The sequence below is a fragment of the Protopterus annectens genome, chromosome 9.part0 (assembly GCF_019279795.1).
Source record: "Protopterus annectens isolate FY-2018-M chromosome 9.part0, PAN1.0, whole genome shotgun sequence".
Taxonomy (NCBI): domain Eukaryota; kingdom Metazoa; phylum Chordata; order Ceratodontiformes; family Protopteridae; genus Protopterus; species Protopterus annectens.
The window spans coordinates 1,060,730,546-1,060,750,163 of NC_056743.1; the positions used below are offsets into that span (position 1 = coordinate 1,060,730,546).

At 35.6% G+C, this 19,618-nt stretch overlaps 1 protein-coding gene across 1 annotated transcript in view; it reads right to left on the reverse strand.

Annotated features, from left to right (window-relative positions):
• The window catches only part of HDAC7 (histone deacetylase 7), a 1,116,899-nt gene extending 1,097,563 nt beyond the window's left edge, over window positions 1-19,336 (reverse strand). Inside the window, exon 1 of the mRNA XM_044083872.1 lies at window positions 19,199-19,336. The gene's annotated coding sequence lies outside the window, so the exon portion shown is untranslated. The remainder of the gene's footprint in view (window positions 1-19,198) is intronic.
• Window positions 19,337-19,618: the final 282 nt, after the last annotated feature.

The window sequence follows — 19,618 nt, forward strand, 5'->3', positions numbered from 1 at the left end:
TCGGCATTTCATAAAGATCTACTGCCAATCATTAGTGGACCGGAGTTCCGCTTTGGCGACCCCTTACTGGGAAAAAGCCGAAAGACAAACAACAACAACCATGTCTTCCATCTGGAAGAATGCAACATTAGGCCCCTATCCAAAAAAGCAAAAAAAAAAAGAAAAGAAATCCTCAAACTGCATCTCTCTTCTATTTCCATGCATGCTGTGCTAGGCAAACCACTAAAAACATTTTCTTCAAGTACCTTACCAACTAAGCAAAATGTTCTCAGTCACAACACCAGACATTTGGGCAGTAGATACCCATCGCCCCTGTCAATTAGTGGCACAGGTGGAACCCCTGGGACAAATTTGTGGTTTCTCACCCACTCATCAAGGTTTTCTCTTGAGGTTTCTTTTGGGGGATAAACTCTTGTCTAGGCTTGGAAGGGCCCCTGGGCCATTAGCCTAGTAACCTCCTATGAAAATCATTTATTTAAAAGGCAGGTCTTGGATCTAAGTTTCATTGATACAAATACAAGGTTATTAACATACAATTTTGAAAATTAATAGATAAGCCTGCATAATAAAATCAGAATCCGTTTTCTGTTCAAACTATTTATTTATTTATTTACATTTGTTAACTGGAGTAGAGCATTGATCCAGATGAACCCATTTCAGGCTCAGTTCAGGAACAAATGCTCATATACAAAGTGCTACCACCCTAATAAATAAAATAACAAATAGAAATAATATTGATTTTTAAGGTGATCAAATGGTAGATTAATGTACAATAGCAGTATCTTAATATTGTTCAAATATTTATGAAGAATTAGTTTCAGCAGCTTAACTTTACTGTTAGGACATATCTAAATGTAAGTCATTAGCATTCTGAATACTTAAAGCTGTCATCAAACGCACGCGCGCGCGCACACACACACACACACACACACACACACACACACACACACATATATATATAGAGAGAGAGAGAGAGAGAGAGAAAGTAAGAAAGAAGTTAAAGGTAAACCGCTCTACAATGAAAATAGAAACTACAGCTTCCTAGTATGTATACACCAAAGTTGCTTCTCGGTGCATGCAAATATTACTTCAAAATAAAATGCATAAACAACATCTCCCCATGTGGAGGGCTTCACACCTCAACCCTCATTAATTATATATACTAACTCCAAGATTTTGCACAATCCCCAGGGAAAAGGAATATTCCCTTACATGAAGATTGCCACCCTAGTATACTTATGGGCTATCAGTACAGTCAACTAAATGTGGTTGATTAAACAGACGTTGACCAAACTCTCTGTAAACCAAATCACCAAAGGAACCCATATATATATATATATATATATATATATATTTTTTTTTTCTGCAGTAGCTTTTTTTAAGGAATAAGCAGACTAAGCAGACACTATGAAAATATGTAGAGAAGAGAATAAAATGTAATAGATAAAAGAGAAAGAGTTTGACAGAAACAGCATTTATGGAGACAGAAGCAGCAAGAGCACATATTTATTTGATGTATATTTCCTTGGTAACTCCATGAGTTAATTAAGCTAATGTTCAGATGTCAGGTACAGGGGAAGAGAGTCCACAGAAGATCATTTGTAATACAGCCGTATTCTTGTTGGACTGTGACATTATGCAATAAGAGACAATAAAATATGAACTGTTCATATTGGCCATTGTTTATGTTGTAACCCCAAGTGAATTACAGAGAAATGAGTGTCTGAAAACAGTGAGGCCACGTTTGCTATCCTCACCATTTCTATGCCATACTAGCCAATCTACAGCTCACCATTTTATTTTCCATTACATGTTAAGGTTATATGCATCAGTCAGTGTATTAGTGCTGCTTTTAAACGAAACACTATAATACAAGCCTGTTCCTTCAAAAATTCAGACTCTAGAAGTTTTATAACTTGTATCCTAAACTTAGATCATATTAATTAAGGATGTTTAGGGGTGTAGCTTTTGAAGGATGGCACAGTGGTGTAGCTGTTAGCATTGTCGCCTCACAGCAAGAGTTTCTCCAATTCTGTTCTCGGCTGGGGTGCCTTCTGTGCAGACTCTGCATGTCTTCCCTGCATTCTCATGGGTTTCCTTAAGGTGCTCCCATTTCCTCCCACATTCCTAAGACATGCTATAAGTGGATTGGACATTCTAAATTGGCCCAACCCTAGGTGTGAGTGTGTCATGTGCGTGCCTGTTCTGAGGAAGGTTGGGCTCTGGCCTGACAACTTGACACCATAAATCTCTACTGCCATTTGTTCTGCAGACCATTGTTTCACTGTGGCAACCCCTAACAGGAACAGACAAAAGGAGGAGAGGGGTGTAGGGGATTACTCCCACATAAAATAGACTTGTAGTGTCAAACCCGTACAATGAAGCAGGCAAAGTACAACTGTGTCTTAACGAAAAGGGCTTTGATGTTATGTGATGTATCCTAAGAAAGGATAAATTATGATTAAACAATGCTTGAAAGTACTAATAGCTAAGCTGTGATCAGTTTTGTATGTTGTTTGTTGTACATGTACAATATTCAACCTCTTCATCAGTCTGGGAAATCATGACATTTATGATGTACAAATGGACAAATGTTAAATTGAGAGTATGGGGGCGGGGCTGTGCAAGGAAAATATGGATTTATCCAGGCTGTGTTGCTAGTGCAAAGTATCAGTTGCTCTTGGGATGCTTTGGCATTTTCAGGAGGTGTCAGTGAACATCTTGCATCCTTCAAACATTATATTCAGGGGTGAAAAAAGCTGAAGTACAGCTCAGGAAAACCAACTTTAATAGCCACACTGGAACACTGGTAAGCGCTTTCGTCTCTCACCAAATTCACACGAGACTTCATCAGACAAATTGCTTAACCATATATTCATTAATAAATACAATTACAACAAATCACATGATGCCCTTAAAGCATAATACTTAAAGATACACTATACTATACAAATGAATCTATAAAATATAGCTTGTAAGAAATTATTGATATCCCTCAAAATTTTTTTACAGCAACACAGTCATAAAAAATATGTATCCAACCCTCTTTATATATCTGTAGACATCTCCAACAGGTAACATTACTAGAAGAACTAAGCATGGCTAACTTATTATGTGTAAAAACGGCTCTATGCAGAAATTTCCATGTTTATATTCCCAAAATTGTGGGTTAGATGCTAATTTGACAGATAATAAAATATTAGATTTACTTTCTAAGGATAGACATAATATATGCCTTTTAGTGATAAAATTCCAATACTTTTGTTGAGGTTTTGTTTTATAGGTTCTTCAAATTTAATATAATCTTAAAATAATATTTTCCATATTATGATTATTATAAATGATTTCATATAAATACTTTATGAATTTAGGTCTATGCTTAAAAGAAGAATTGTTGATTATTCTGCATAGATCTTGTGAATATGTTAAAACACTTTCAAGCAATAGCCAATCAAAACGTGCCAGTTTGTAGTATGACATTATATACTGAATATCTACAACTTTTGATTATTCATACAATGCTACCAGTAGATAAAATTATCAGAGTCCCAAGAAGTAAAAACATTCTTATGTATCTCGTTGAATAATATTTTTGTAATGCTGAAAGGTATTAGCTCAAACCAAAGTCTGATATCTATATTAACATTTACAAATTTTCTAAAACAGTTGAAAATAAAATTGATAAAGTTTAGTGGGGTTTATCAGAATGTATTGCAAACTAATACATAAGAGATGCCATAACTTATTGGATTGGTCAGACAATGGAAATTTTTTTTAATAAAGGGTTTTCATTTGAAAATATAGTAAAATGCAGTAATTTCCAATCAGATGAATAATTTAGATATACCCATTTTGTAATAGTTTTAAATATAGAAGCTTTAATATAAGTGTCTATGTCAGGGTCCTCCTTGCTCTCAGGGTCTGATATGATATGTGAAAGCATCTCTATTTCTATTAGGAAACCATGGAAATTTTAACAAAATGTATTTATGTCTTTGAAGAAATGCTTCTCAGGGATCATAGGAATAGCTCAACAACCATCCTTCTTAAGCAGTTAGGAGTCACTGCAGCCAACCCAAACAAATTATTTATAACCAAGTATGCAACACAACTAAATTCAAGCAAGAAAAAACAGGTTAGTACTTTAACTTACTATATTTGAAGCAGAGTAAAAAAAAAAAAATTCCATTATATTCAGCTATTTTAAATTTTATTGAGATATACCAAAAAGTGTCTAATCAAACCCTACACTGTGGCTAATAAATGAAATAAAGAAACTTATGCTTCAAAGAGATAAAGCCCAGAAAGAATGGAACAAATATAAAACATTCAGTGCATTTTAGTACTTAAGGTACCCTCAATATCTCATAAAACACTAGAAAAACAAACCTATAACAACAACCTGCAATCCAAGCATAAAAAATAAACTATTCTGGTCACCTGTTAAGAAATGATTACATCCCGGGCAAATACCACACCATAACCACAAACTTCTAACTCTAACAACATAATTCCTTCACAGTTCAACTCATTATTTAAACAAACAGTACTCTCTCTCATTAATAATAGCACTTCTTCTCTCTCTCTCTCTGTCTTACCTCACCCTGTCTTACCAATCACAGACATTCAGTTTTATTCCTGTATCCACTTCTGCTATCCGATCTGCTTGGCTGGTGATCAATCCCTGCTGAGTACTTAAAATTGGCTGCTGATGCTCTAGGTTTCCCATTTTCCATCCTGATAAAGAGGTCCATATCTGAAAAGTATACCCCTTTAATTTGGAAAAAAAAATCCTACGTTATACCATTACATAAAGTAGGCACATCTAGAGTTGAATAACTATAGAACTATTGCAGTCTTTCCCCCTTGTCTGGAGAAGTGCACCCATACACAACTTATGCAGATGTGATGTCATTAGAAGAGAAAAGCTGAAAGAGAGTAATAGGTTCTGAGAAGTTGGCAGGATGTTTAGTTGCTGTTAATATATCTAAATAACTGCATTCTCATGACTTTTTAAAAAGATGCTGCAGTACCATATCTTACAGTTATTTATAAGGCCTGGTTAGTGGCATAGTGTGTTGGATATCCCACTACCACTCACATGTCCTGGGTTTCAGTAGCGATATTAATACTGGATGAACAGACTGGGGTGGATGGGAGTGAGCAACTGAATATGCCCTCATTTAAAATCTGACTGCAGGAATTCATTCTGAGAAAGAGTCACTATGGCACTGCAGTGCACAGTGAGTTGGGAGACATGAAGCTGATGGAGCATGTGCACTCCAGATGAGAATCTCAAGCATGTGGAGGCACATACCAACTACCCCTCAGTGTAGCCAGGTATTACATGATGTCCCCAGGCAGAAAGGAACAGGACTATCAGAAGCATAAAGAAAACTCCAAACTCCCAAAAGACAATGACCACCATTCTTGGTCCTTGACAACTCTACTGGAATCTTCAAATGCCAAAATAAAAATTGGTCAATGGTAGACCTCTGGGGTTTTTATAAAGGTAGCTATGCAATTCATTGTATCCTACGAGTTATTGTTCTTTAGCTATTATAGGTTCATAGGTAAGTACTAAAATAACTGCCATTGTGGATCATTTTAAGCCTAGCAAATTCCCCTTTTAAAGGTGAAAATAAAGCATTACCTTGTGTGTCTGAGGTAAACACCTCAACCATTGAGTCAACTGTATCAACATTGTACCAACTCCCTACCCCTATAACCAACCCCCAAACCATCATAACAGGCAGATGAAGAGCAAAGTAATTATATGCAAGACCTCTGTTAATAAACTTATAGCCTTAATCACCTGTGCTAAACTGTATTAGTAATATTTTTTTTCTGTACATAATCTTTAAATATTCAGCGTTCTTTTTAAAATAATTAAGCAGTTTAAATATTAAAGAAGTACTGCTGTTGATAGATGGATTACAGGAAGGTCTGGATCTGAGATCACATTAGCAAGCAAATCAAAGTTGTATCCTCTAGTATTTCACATTGTGCCAGCAAAATGGCATGCATAATAAATATTCTGCAAGGACTGTTGAACAGTAGTAATTGTTTAAAGAGAATTAACTATATTAAGTAAGATCTTAAAAACCAAAATAATCTCCACAGATGAACAAAAGAGCTAAAGCCTTCTTAAAACTTAGGGATAAAGTCTGGTATCATTGGAAAAGCATCTTGACCACTGCCAGTTGTAATAAATTTGCACTACTTTGCAACTTAGCAAAGTGTGCTATTTTTAGGCACAAAATTACTTTTATAGCATCGCAGTAGAAAACCTGTCTCTGTTAAGCATAGCAGGTGTGGAAATAAGTTAACCTCATAAGAGGAAGATCTCTTACAAGTAACTAATTTAAGGGCAACACTATCCAATGTGCTAATGGCTAACTCACTGCCCCTGAGCTCTTGTCTGAATTTTCAAACTTTTCTCAAGTTCCAAAGCCAGTAAGTGACAGATTAGATCAAGCAGACACAATCCACACATGTGTGCTTCAATTCTATCAAAAAAATATTAAATGGAAAGCAATTGAAGATCATTTTGAAAAATACAAAGTGATAAACCAACATGGTTTGACATCCTGGAACTATAATCCTTAAATCTTGCAAAAATCAGATTATTACCTACTTGCACTATATGTTACATTTTTCAATATGCCACAGTACCATGTCTTCCATCTGTTGAAGGTTGGGCGTTGAGCTGGCACCTCGGCATTTCATAAAGCTCTACTGCCAATCATTAGTGGACCGGAGTTCCGCTTTGGCGACCCCTTACTGGGAAAAAGCCGAAAGACAAACAACAACAACCATGTCTTCCATCTGGAAGAATGCAACATTAGGCCCCTATCCAAAAAAGCAAAAAAAAAAAGAAAAGAAATCCTCAAACTGCATCTCTCTTCTATTTCCATGCATGCTGTGCTAGGCAAACCACTAAAAACATTTTCTTCAAGTACCTTACCAACTAAGCAAAAATGTTCTCAGTCACAACACCAGACATTTGGGCAGTAGATACCCATCGCCCCTGTCAATTAGTGGCACAGGTGGAACCCCTGGGACAAATTTGTGGTTTCTCACCCACTCATCAAGGTTTTCTCTTGAGGTTTCTTTTGGGGGATAAACTCTTGTCTAGGCTTGGAAGGGCCCCTGGGCCATTAGCCTAGTAACCTCCTATGAAAATCATTTATTTAAAAGGCAGGTCTTGGATCTAAGTTTCATTGATACAAATACAAGGTTATTAACATACAATTTTGAAAATTAATAGATAAGCCTGCATAATAAAATCAGAATCCGTTTTCTGTTCAAACTATTTATTTATTTATTTACATTTGTTAACTGGAGTAGAGCATTGATCCAGATGAACCCATTTCAGGCTCAGTTCAGGAACAAATGCTCATATACAAAGTGCTACCACCCTAATAAATAAAATAACAAATAGAAATAATATTGATTTTTAAGGTGATCAAATGGTAGATTAATGTACAATAGCAGTATCTTAATATTGTTCAAATATTTATGAAGAATTAGTTTCAGCAGCTTAACTTTACTGTTAGGACATATCTAAATGTAAGTCATTAGCATTCTGAATACTTAAAGCTGTCATCAAACGCACACACACACACACACACACACACACACACACACACACACACACACACACACACATATATATATAGAGAGAGAGAGAGAGAAAGTAAGAAAGAAGTTAAAGGTAAACCGCTCTACAATGAAAATAGAAACTACAGCTTCCTAGTATGTATACACCAAAGTTGCTTCTCGGTGCATGCAAATATTACTTCAAAATAAAATGCATAAACAACATCTCCCCATGTGGAGGGCTTCACACCTCAACCCTCATTAATTATATATACTAACTCCAAGATTTTGCACAATCCCCAGGGAAAAGGAATATTCCCTTACATGAAGATTGCCACCCTAGTATACTTATGGGCTATCAGTACAGTCAACTAAATGTGGTTGATTAAACAGACGTTGACCAAACTCTCTGTAAACCAAATCACCAAAGGAACCCATATATATATATATATATATATATATATATATATTTTTTTTTTTCTGCAGTAGCTTTTTTTAAGGAATAAGCAGACTAAGCAGACACTATGAAAATATGTAGAGAAGAGAATAAAATGTAATAGATAAAAGAGAAAGAGTTTGACAGAAACAGCATTTATGGAGACAGAAGCAGCAAGAGCACATATTTATTTGATGTATATTTCCTTGGTAACTCCATGAGTTAATTAAGCTAATGTTCAGATGTCAGGTACAGGGAAGAGAGTCCACAGAAGATCATTTGTAATACAGCCGTATTCTTGTTGGACTGTGACATTATGCAATAAGAGACAATAAAATATGAACTGTTCATATTTGCCATTGTTTATGTTGTAACCCCAAGTGAATTACAGAGAAATGAGTGTCTGAAAACAGTGAGGCCACGTTTGCTATCCTCACCATTTCTATGCCATACTAGCCAATCTACAGCTCACCATTTTATTTTCCATTACATGTTAAGGTTATATGCATCAGTCAGTGTATTAGTGCTGCTTTTAAACGAAACACTATAATACAAGCCTGTTCCTTCAAAATTCAGACTCTAGAAGTTTTATAACTTGTATCCTAAACTTAGATCATATTAATTAAGGATGTTTAGGGGTGTAGCTTTTGAAGGATGGCACAGTGGTGTAGCTGTTAGCATTGTCGCCTCACAGCAAGAGTTTCTCCAATTCTGTTCTCGGCTGGGGTGCCTTCTGTGCAGACTCTGCATGTCTTCCCTGCATTCTCATGGGTTTCCTTAAGGTGCTCCCATTTCCTCCCACATTCCTAAGACATGCTATAAGTGGATTGGACATTCTAAATTGGCCCAACCCTAGGTGTGAGTGTGTCATGTGCGTGCCTGTTCTGAGGAAGGTTGGGCTCTGGCCTGACAACTTGACACCATAAATCTCTACTGCCATTTGTTCTGCAGACCATTGTTTCACTGTGGCAACCCCTAACAGGAACAGACAAAAGGAGGAGAGGGGTGTAGGGGATTACTCCCACATAAAATAGACTTGTAGTGTCAAACCCATACAATGAAGCAGGCAAAGTACAACTGTGTCTTAACGAAAGGGCTTTGATGTTATGTGATGTATCCTAAGAAAGGATAAATTATGATTAAACAATGCTTGAAAGTACTAATAGCTAAGCTGTGATCAGTTTTGTATGTTGTTTGTTGTACATGTACAATATTCAACCTCTTCATCAGTCTGGGAAATCATGACATTTATGATGTACAAATGGACAAATGTTAAATTGAGAGTATGGGGGCGGGGCTGTGCAAGGAAAATATGGATTTATCCAGGCTGTGTTGCTAGTGCAAAGTATCAGTTGCTCTTGGGATGCTTTGGCATTTTCAGGAGGTGTCAGTGAACATCTTGCATCCTTCAAACATTATATTCAGGGGTGAAAAAGCTGAAGTACAGCTCAGGAAAACCAACTTTAATAGCCACACTGGAACACTGGTAAGCGCTTTGTCTCTCACCAAATTCACACGAGACTTCATCAGACAAATTGCTTAACCATATATTCATTAATAAATACAATTACAACAAATCACATGATGCCCTTAAAGCATAATACTTAAAGATACACTATACTATACAAATGAATCTATAAAATATAGCTTGTAAGAAATTATTGATATCCCTCAAAATTTTTTTACAGCAACACAGTCATAAAAAATATGTATCCAACCCTCTTTATATATCTGTAGACATCTCCAACAGGTAACATTACTAGAAGAACTAAGCATGGCTAACTTATTATGTGTAAAAACGGCTCTATGCAGAAATTTCCATGTTTATATTCCCAAAATTGTGGGTTAGATGCTAATTTGACAGATAATAAAATATTAGATTTACTTTCTAAGGATAGACATAATATATGCCTTTTAGTGATAAAATTCCAATACTTTTGTTGAGGTTTTGTTTTATAGGTTCTTCAAATTTAATATAATCTTAAAATAATATTTTCCATATTATGATTATTATAAATGATTTCATATAAATACTTTATGAATTTAGGTCTATGCTTAAAAGAAGAATTGTTGATTATTCTGCATAGATCTTGTGAATATGTTAAAACACTTTCAAGCAATAGCCAATCAAAACGTGCCAGTTTGTAGTATGACATTATATACTGAATATCTACAACTTTTTGATTATTCATACAATGCTACCAGTAGATAAAATTATCAGAGTCCCAAGAAGTAAAAACATTCTTATGTATCTCGTTGAATAATATTTTTGTAATGCTGAAAGGTATTAGCTCAAACCAAAGTCTGATATCTATATTAACATTTACAAATTTTCTAAAACAGTTGAAAATAAAATTGATAAAGTTTAGTGGGGTTTATCAGAATGTATTGCAAACTAATACATAAGAGATGCCATAACTTATTGGATTGGTCAGACAATGGAAATTTTTTTTAATAAAGGGTTTTCATTTGAAAATATAGTAAAATGCAGTAATTTCCAATCAGATGAATAATTTAGATATACCCATTTTGTAATAGTTTTAAATATAGAAGCTTTAATATAAGTGTCTATGTCAGGGTCCTCCTTGCTCTCAGGGTCTGATATGATATGTGAAAGCATCTCTATTTCTATTAGGAAACCATGGAAATTTTAACAAAAATGTATTTATGTCTTTGAAGAAATGCTTCTCAGGGATCATAGGAATAGCTCAACAACCATCCTTCTTAAGCAGTTAGGAGTCACTGCAGCCAACCCAAACAAATTATTTATAACCAAGTATGCAACACAACTAAATTCAAGCAAGAAAAAAACAGGTTAGTACTTTAACTTACTATATTTGAAGCAGAGTAAAAAAAAAAAAATTCCATTATATTCAGCTATTTTAAATTTTATTGAGATATACCAAAAAGTGTCTAATCAAACCCTACACTGTGGCTAATAAATGAAATAAAGAAACTTATGCTTCAAAGAGATAAAGCCCAGAAATAATGGAACAAATATAAAACATTCAGTGCATTTTAGTACTTAAGGTACCCTCAATATCTCATAAAACACTAGAAAAACAAACCTATAACAACAACCTGCAATCCAAGCATAAAAAATAAACTATTCTGGTCACCTGTTAAGAAATGATTACATCCCGGGCAAACTACCACACCATAACCACAAACTTCTAACTCTAACAACATAATTCCTTCACAGTTCAACTCATTATTTAAACAAACAGTACTCTCTCTCATTAATAATAGCACTTCTTCTCTCTCTCTCTCTCTGTCTTACCTCACCCTGTCTTACCAATCACAGACATTCAGTTTTATTCCTGTATCCACTTCTGCTATCCGATCTGCTTGGCTGGTGATCAATCCCTGCTGAGTACTTAAAATTGGCTGCTGATGCTCTAGGTTTCCCATTTTCCATCCTGATAAAGAGGTCCATATCTGAAAAGTATACCCCTTTAATTTGGAAAAAAAAATCCTACGTTATACCATTACATAAAGTAGGAACATCTAGAGTTGAATAACTATAGAACTATTGCAGTCTTTCCCCCTTGTCTGAAGAAGTGCACCCATACACAACTTATGCAGTGCCTCAGTTCAAATAACATTATCTCCAAAACTCAGCACAAGTTCAGACCCTATTATAATATATCAACCGCTCTCCTTAATTTTACCAACACTATTAAACAACATTAAAATAATGGTAAAATAGTATCAACTCTTTATTTAGATTTATAGAAACTATTTGATACCATATCCCATCAATATCTTCTGTTTGAGCTCTTCTCTGCGGGTCTCTCTCACCCTTCCCTTTCTTGGTTCCTTAGTTACCTGACTGTCAGCAAGCATTTACATAGCAACAGAACTTTGCATCCTTTCAGCCACTTGTCACTCAGTGTTCTATATCAGTAACCTTTCTTTTCAACATTTCATAAACAAGCTACACAACACCACCTGCCATGCTAGTATTGTTCAATATGCTGATAATTCATCCCTTATAGGTGCAGCCCCATCCATATCCAAACTCCAGAAGATCACATAAAACCCTTTCGCTATATCTTACTTATTAATCACAACAAAGCAAAACTGATGATCTTCTCTTCTAAGCAGTAACTCAGCTAAAAACATGCTTTCAATATTACTTCATCCAATAACAGTAAAATTAAGACAGCAACCCAAACTAAGCTATTAGTTATCATAATTATCAGCAATCTCAGTTCTGACCAGCATACATTGCATATCATTAAAAAGATGCATCAGAAACTCAGCTCCTTCTATATACCCAAACAATACCTCACTAACTCTACAAGGCAAACATTAGCCCCAAAACTTACTCACATCACTCCTGTATGCTTTCCCAGCCTTACAATTTTAAATATCACACAGAAATAGCCAGACACTCGTAGCTAAATTCGCCACTGGCCTTAAATATAGATAACATCAGTGTGGGGCCATAAAACAATGAAACTGGCTTGAACTAACCTGCTACCTAACTTACACAACTAATGACTGTATACAGCCTTATTTATTCTCCCGAAATGCCTGGCACTATCATATACCATACAGCTAGAGTCCTATGTTTAAGCAAAAAAAATATTTCTTATCATAAATGACTGACAACTCAGCTGGAGAGTCAATCTACTCTCATTATGTCTCTAAACTCTGGAATTGAATCCAACAGAACTAAAAAGGAGCAAAAACTCTCCAGTTTTAAACCTTTGCTTAAACAACATCTCAACCGCTCCTGGTTATGTTCATGCTCCTCACCAGGGTGAAACGTCCCTCAACCAGCTCTTACTTCTCTGTCCATTTAACCTTTGAGTTTCCTTCCTAAGTTGAAATACTTCTACCATTTATCCACATTACCTCTTCAGTCTAACCATTCACTCATCCACCATATCTACTTATTCTGTTATATTCACATACTCCGCCATCACTAACTAGACCTTATCTGCACTGTATCTAGAAGGCATCCTCTGTAATGACTGCTGCTTCTATGCAAAATCTTATCTTTTGGTCCACACTAATGCCTTTCCCCACTATGCTAAGAGCAAATCCAATATCTCACTTTAACTCTTATGCAGTAATCATATCTTGTCTCCCTACTAATCTCTGTTTCTCATCTCATTTATATCAAACCCACATTTCACTTTACATATATCTGACAAGTTTCTTTAACACCTTTCTTGTCATGATGGATAGCCTTTCTGTCTGACTGTCACACATACAGTTATCTCTGATACAATCTACTTTGTACAGTGTAAAGTGAGATCTACCATCTGCTTAATGGCATTCAAAGTTAGATTTTCTTTTTTTTACTGAAATGTTCTTCTGGCATTACTTCTACTGTAAAAATGCTTCAGTTTTCCATAAGATGTACTATTTGTAAATGTACTTGTTTATGAGATGAAGTTAAACTGTAAATGTAAATGTTATTTACTGAAGCTTTTCTCCCTGGACCTTCCCACTGAAAATGGGCCTTACTCAATTCGACATTCCCAGTAAAAAAGGCAAACAGGCCAACCAAACAAATAATAAATAAATAATACTATCAGTGAGAAATGAATGTTTACAATTTATATTTGGCTGAATCAAGAGTGACAGATAACTGGTGTGTTTAGGTCTCCAGGGCTATTTATAGAGGTGGCAGCACTATTGTACCATGAAGAAAGCTATGTGGAAAATTCAGCCTGCATTCTTGGAATTGTGTGCGTGTGTGTAAGAAAATAATAATGTGCTTGGAGAGCAGTCACCATGGATAAGGGAAGCTTGAAGACACTGGTTCAGAAAAATAGTGGCAAGAAAGGTGTGCTAGGCAAAAAAACTCAGTTCTGTAATTGATCAGTGTGCAGTCTTAGTCTGCATGTGACTGTTGTAAACCCCAAATCAGGACTGCAGTACTTATTGTCTTTGTGCTCACTATGCCAGCTTGCATTTGGTGAATAGGCTACCGAATCAGATTTGTGCTCACCCTTCTTTATTCTAACTTGTTGGTTACCAGTAGTTTGACTCGAGACACCACCTCTCTGGTAGCCACCAGACCATTTTGGCCCAATGGAGTAGATTCAAGGACCATAGCCTCTGTCTCTCACATACCTTGATGGCACTTGGATTGGCAGTGTTGAGAGTCAACCCCCCATTAGTCCCAGTCATCTGTGACTTTGGTAGCAGGGTCAGAGCCTGTATTTCAAGCATATTGAATAATTAAGATTTAGCAACTCTTGCTTTAGATTCTAAAACATTTTTTTCTCCAACTTATTTCCAAATTGATATGCATTTTTTTATACTCTATTAGTATATTAACTGAGCTATGTTGTTTTGGAAGTGCAGATGCTATTAGAATTGAACAAACACATAATCTGGAATGTATCCAGCAGTGATAAGGGTAATTTTATTACATCTGATCCTGTGACAAAATAAACTAAGTTAATGGTGTATTAATTCTTTCTAAATACACTGCTGTCTGGCCAATACAGACTGACATAGGCCAGGTAAACAGCAAAGCAAAAAAAAAAAAAAAAGCTGAAGAAAAGGAAAATGTCCTATCAACATAGCCATTGGACACACTTATTTTTAAGCAGCAAAATATGTACCACCTCCTACTCTAGTATTGTCATTTTCAGTTTTCTCCCCTACTGGATCACTTAGTATTTACTTTGTTACTGTCCACAGCATTACCTTCCCTAACATTAAGCCTTGTGGCAGCAGCTTGATGGACTCTAAAGCCAGACGGACCTCTCAAATAGCATGTCCTACAACATTTAATCCTTGCAAATGATTTTCACCTTTCCCACACTCATAAAGCAACACCCCAAAACTAGCCAGATGTACCCATACTCTAATAGGTTGACATGACAGGAAGCAGACTTATAGGTCTCAGTCACAGCATAGATATCCCTAATAGTTTTATAGCAAAAGTGTTACCACCTAATTAATATACTTTTAAAAGCTCTCTGGTGGTAGTCTGAATTTCTGTTTTCTATGTCTTTTCTGTGTGTGTGTGTGTGTGTGTGTGTGTGTGTGTGTGTGTGTGTGTGTGTGTGTGTGTGTGTGTATATATATATATATATATATATATATATATATATATATATATATATAATCCAAATGTGAACTCAAAAAGAAGTTGGAAGTTGTGAGTGAGCACATATTGATATACACACATGCAAATCTGTATTTATATCCATCTATCTACCCATCCGTCTCAAATATATATAAATATATATATATATATATATATATATATATATATATAGAGAGAGAGAGATTGAGAGAGAGTTAGATGTTACTGATCAGAATAGCCATGCTGGGCACGGAGACCTAGAAAATACACAAAAAGGTACTATAATGCAATTAAGGAGAACTGACACTCATAGGTAGAGCAGGGATTAAGGATAATTATAATTGTGCAATAAAATAACGGAATTCAAATGCTGTTTAGAGCAAGACAACTGCTTAAGTAGCAGCAGGCATAATACAGACATGAAAAAAGGAATATGGTCAAAGTAAAATTAGGATGACAGCTTAGTAAAGAAGAGGGACAGAGGAGAAAATAGATGCACTGACAGATATAGTAGCATATATATATATATATATATATAAGTGAATTGTGAAAGTGAGATAAAATAGATTAATCTAGGTAGGAATTAAATAATTGTACTATATTTTATTACATTGTCAAGTTACCGAGCTGTGTTAGTTATGTTACAATATGCCTTGTATGAAATGGTATATTATATATCTCTGATTGCTTGTTTGACATTGATCTATGGCATTTCAGCCTTTTCCATAAAGCTCATGCATGAAAACAGTCTCTTTAGTCGTCCACATACCTGGATACCTGTTGAATAAATGAGTGAATGAATAAATAAATAAACCTACTTCTAGGTTTGAGCTAATCTGTTATTAATGTATCCAGCAGTGATAAGGATGATTTTATTACATCTGAACCCTTGTGAAGGATGCTGGTGGCAGTCCCAGGACTGATTTAAAATCCCTGTAGGTCTAGAGTTTGAGAAGAAGATAAAGTAAGAGAATATTTCATTTCATGTCTGTGTTGTTTACAGAAATGTGCATTTTTTTACCACAAACCTGTCTGATCTCCATATGGCCTCAATGGGTGGGTTAGGAAAAAGATTAGCTTTGAGATGGCACCACACATAACACTTTGGCAGGAACAAGGGGTAAACTGTTACTTATAACAAGCACAGATAATACCTTTAGTGGATGTCCAATATCGTGGGATATCCACAACAGTCCCAATTGGAACAGATGTCCTGCATACAGAGTAGGATTAGCATCGAGTTAGAGGGATTTTACAGCCTATCCTGGATAGAAAGGTCAAAGGTTAGGTACATAGTGGGCTGGCTACTTAGGATAAGTCAGGTAATACAACAATAGCCAACAAAGAAAAAAAAATGGTTTTACGTGATGGTCATTGTTGATGTGAAATCTTAACCTCATGTACAAAATGGTGAAAGGAGGAGGCTGATACATATACAGATACAATAAAGCATGGAAAAGTAAGAGACAAAGGAGAGGAACAGAAAACAAAATTTAAGTTTCAGTGGTAGAAAAGTAATACTAGTGCAAAAGTAATATATCATTTATAAAAACAGCTCATGACAACTTTATTAGTATGAAAATGAGTATTATGTTTGGCAGTGTAGTCTAATAGGTAAACACAAGTTAGAATGATATAAAAATGAGATAAAAAAATAAATAAAAGTGACTTATTGCAAGTCACATAATCAGTGTCACTTAACTAGTCACTTCCTCCTGGGTTGCCTCCAGTGGGTTTATACTGTTAACAAATAAAAAAGTAAAAATAAAATAAAATAAAATGATGAAAGACCAGGGCTACTGAATACAAGATTTAAGTTTACATTGGGAGTATATTCTAACAATGACATGAAAATCATGTGCTCTTTACAGTGGAACAAGACAAAAGTAAAGTGCAATTTAAACAACAGTAGAAGTATATACTCAAGTGCAAATGGATTACAGTTACAAATATAACACAAACCCTGCAGTACATCATTCATAAGCAGAGCACAACTGACAACAAAGGTCCAAGTTAAAACTAATATGAGCACATATGCAGACATATAAATTAACAGTGCAAAGTGAAACAGCACTGGAAGCATAAAAAATTAAATGCATACTAACAAAGTGGATATTCAGATACAAATCAAAAGTATTCTACAATGGCCAGAAAAATTCTAAATGCTGTGGAAAGCAAGAAAGGAGAGTGTTTTGACAAGAAAAAAAAAAACATAATTGTATAATAGCAATACAAGGAAAAAAGAAGAAATATAAGAAACATTTGTAGCCAGAGCGTAAGCTAATACTGCAATGCAAAATAAACATATTTTATCATTGCTGTTTGTTTAATCTGATGTGAGATACGGAATATAACTGCTCTGTCTTACTATAACATAGTAATGATTTACAAAACCTTAAAAGAAAAAGAAAATTTTGCATCCCAGCTTGGTAGCATCTGCTGTTAACAAACAAATCATTGTTGCAGCTAAGAGAGTTCAAGAGTGTGATATGGAAATATTATGTAATGATCACACAACACATCCTTAGTAGATATAATACAGTGTCTAACTCTGTCGCATCCACAGTCACTATATATTCACTGATGCCATTACTTATCTGCCATTCAGAGAAACAAGATAAAAAATGTTTAATATCAGCAACATATTTGCTCTGATCTTTGTTACTAGCAGTGCTACCCCTGCCATGGGAATTTCTTGCCATACTGATGGGGCATGCAGAACTGTGTAGATGTTTTGCATGCAGCTTTGACCTATTTGTACAAGAAGATTGTTGTTCAGGTATAAATAAAGCACTAAAAACAACAAAATCTAAACACACAACCCAGCTTCAGGCAATGGTTCAGTACAGCATTCAAAAGGCAAATGCATTTCATTGAGTTAAAAGCATAGAGTAAACTTTATAAATAATGATTAATTTGCAGTAGAACAATAAAAAACTAATTTTGAAAGGTAATGGATGCATACTTATTTGCAAAAAAAAAAATATATATATATATATGTGGATTTAAAATATTAAGACCGGAAAATTCTCCACTTAGTACCATAGTAAGTTATAATGATATAAAAAGCTGGAGGTATGTTTGAGTTGACTCAGGTTAATAATACTTCCTCATCTTCTGATTTACTACAAACAAGGAAATGCCTGTCTGTTTCATGTGTCAATTGTTTGCCAGCCTTCAAATTGAATTCCATCACCAATTCATTTCCTTTAGATTCCTACTCACAAGACTGTCCCTGCAAGGATTTGTACTGACTATTGCAAGCCTGGATGATTTAATATGTGTGTGTGTGTGTGTGTGTGTGTGTGTGTGTGTGTGTGTGTGTGTGTGTGTGTGTGTGCATGTGTGCACGCGCGCATGTATTTATATGGGGGTAGCATTTGCTAAACATCCAATTGAAGGAAAATTGAAACTATGAAGCAATAGACATAGTCTGCATCTAAGGCAGAATGAACTGACATCTGCTTGTCGGGAGAAATACGATAAACCACAGCTAACCTAACAGTAGGCATCACAATTTAGGGTGGTGAACCCTTTCCCTATTAAATACTCGCAGTTGATGAACAGCTTTATTTCATCAAAACCAGGCACACTGTTTGTGGGGCGGAAGGAGGCAGAAGAAGTCAGTACGTCTAGGCTAGGAAGCAGCTATAATGTCTTGAAATACTGCACAACTCTCCAGACATAAACTTTTCAAGCAAATGAAAATTAGAAGAGCAAATGTATCTGAGAACTGGACAATGTCAGTTTTCTTAGACTGCTGCTGCTGTCTAAGCAGGAAGTAACAGTGAGCGACAGGGAGCTATACTGTAGCTGTCACAGATATATGCTGTTACCTCTGCAATTGCCACTCATTCTGCATGGAAAGCACTCTTACAAGCTACCACTCCTCATAATCCCAAAGCATACATCTGTGAAATTTGCTGATTTTTGTCTTGATGCTTGCCGGTCAGATGAACAATGCACCCACACAAACATGCATTTTGTCATAGTTTTTATCTTTGGCAGTAGATAGGTGCATTGAATCTTCATCAGCTTTGCAATAATGTTAAACAGAAAGAGAAGAGAAGAAAACACAATTCACAGCAGCATAGCCCTACCTCATTAAAAGAAGGCATTAACGGAGTCATTCACCAGCTGAGAAGTCCCACTTCAGACAGCTGCAAAACGCACAGAGTCATGGTTTGGGATGGATGAGGTTTGGAAGTATATAGCTGTCTAAGATGTACCAGAAGATTCACTTTTCAGTCAGAAAGAAAAAAAAAAAAACAGAATGAGCCTGCCAGCAAAACGGGGGGAGGGTCCCTGTAAAAGGGCCAGAGGGGTCTGACAATTGAAGGAAGCTCTTTATCAAACCTAGTAACACAGACTAACCCTGCCTATTATGCACAGGAAGAAAACTTGCAGAAGAAAACAGACTCTGTTTGGAATCAATCCACATCTCACCCCCTCCAACACGTAAATTCACAAAAAAACCCATCCCCTGCCCCCAGGAACAGGAAACATTGGGCTTCATTTAG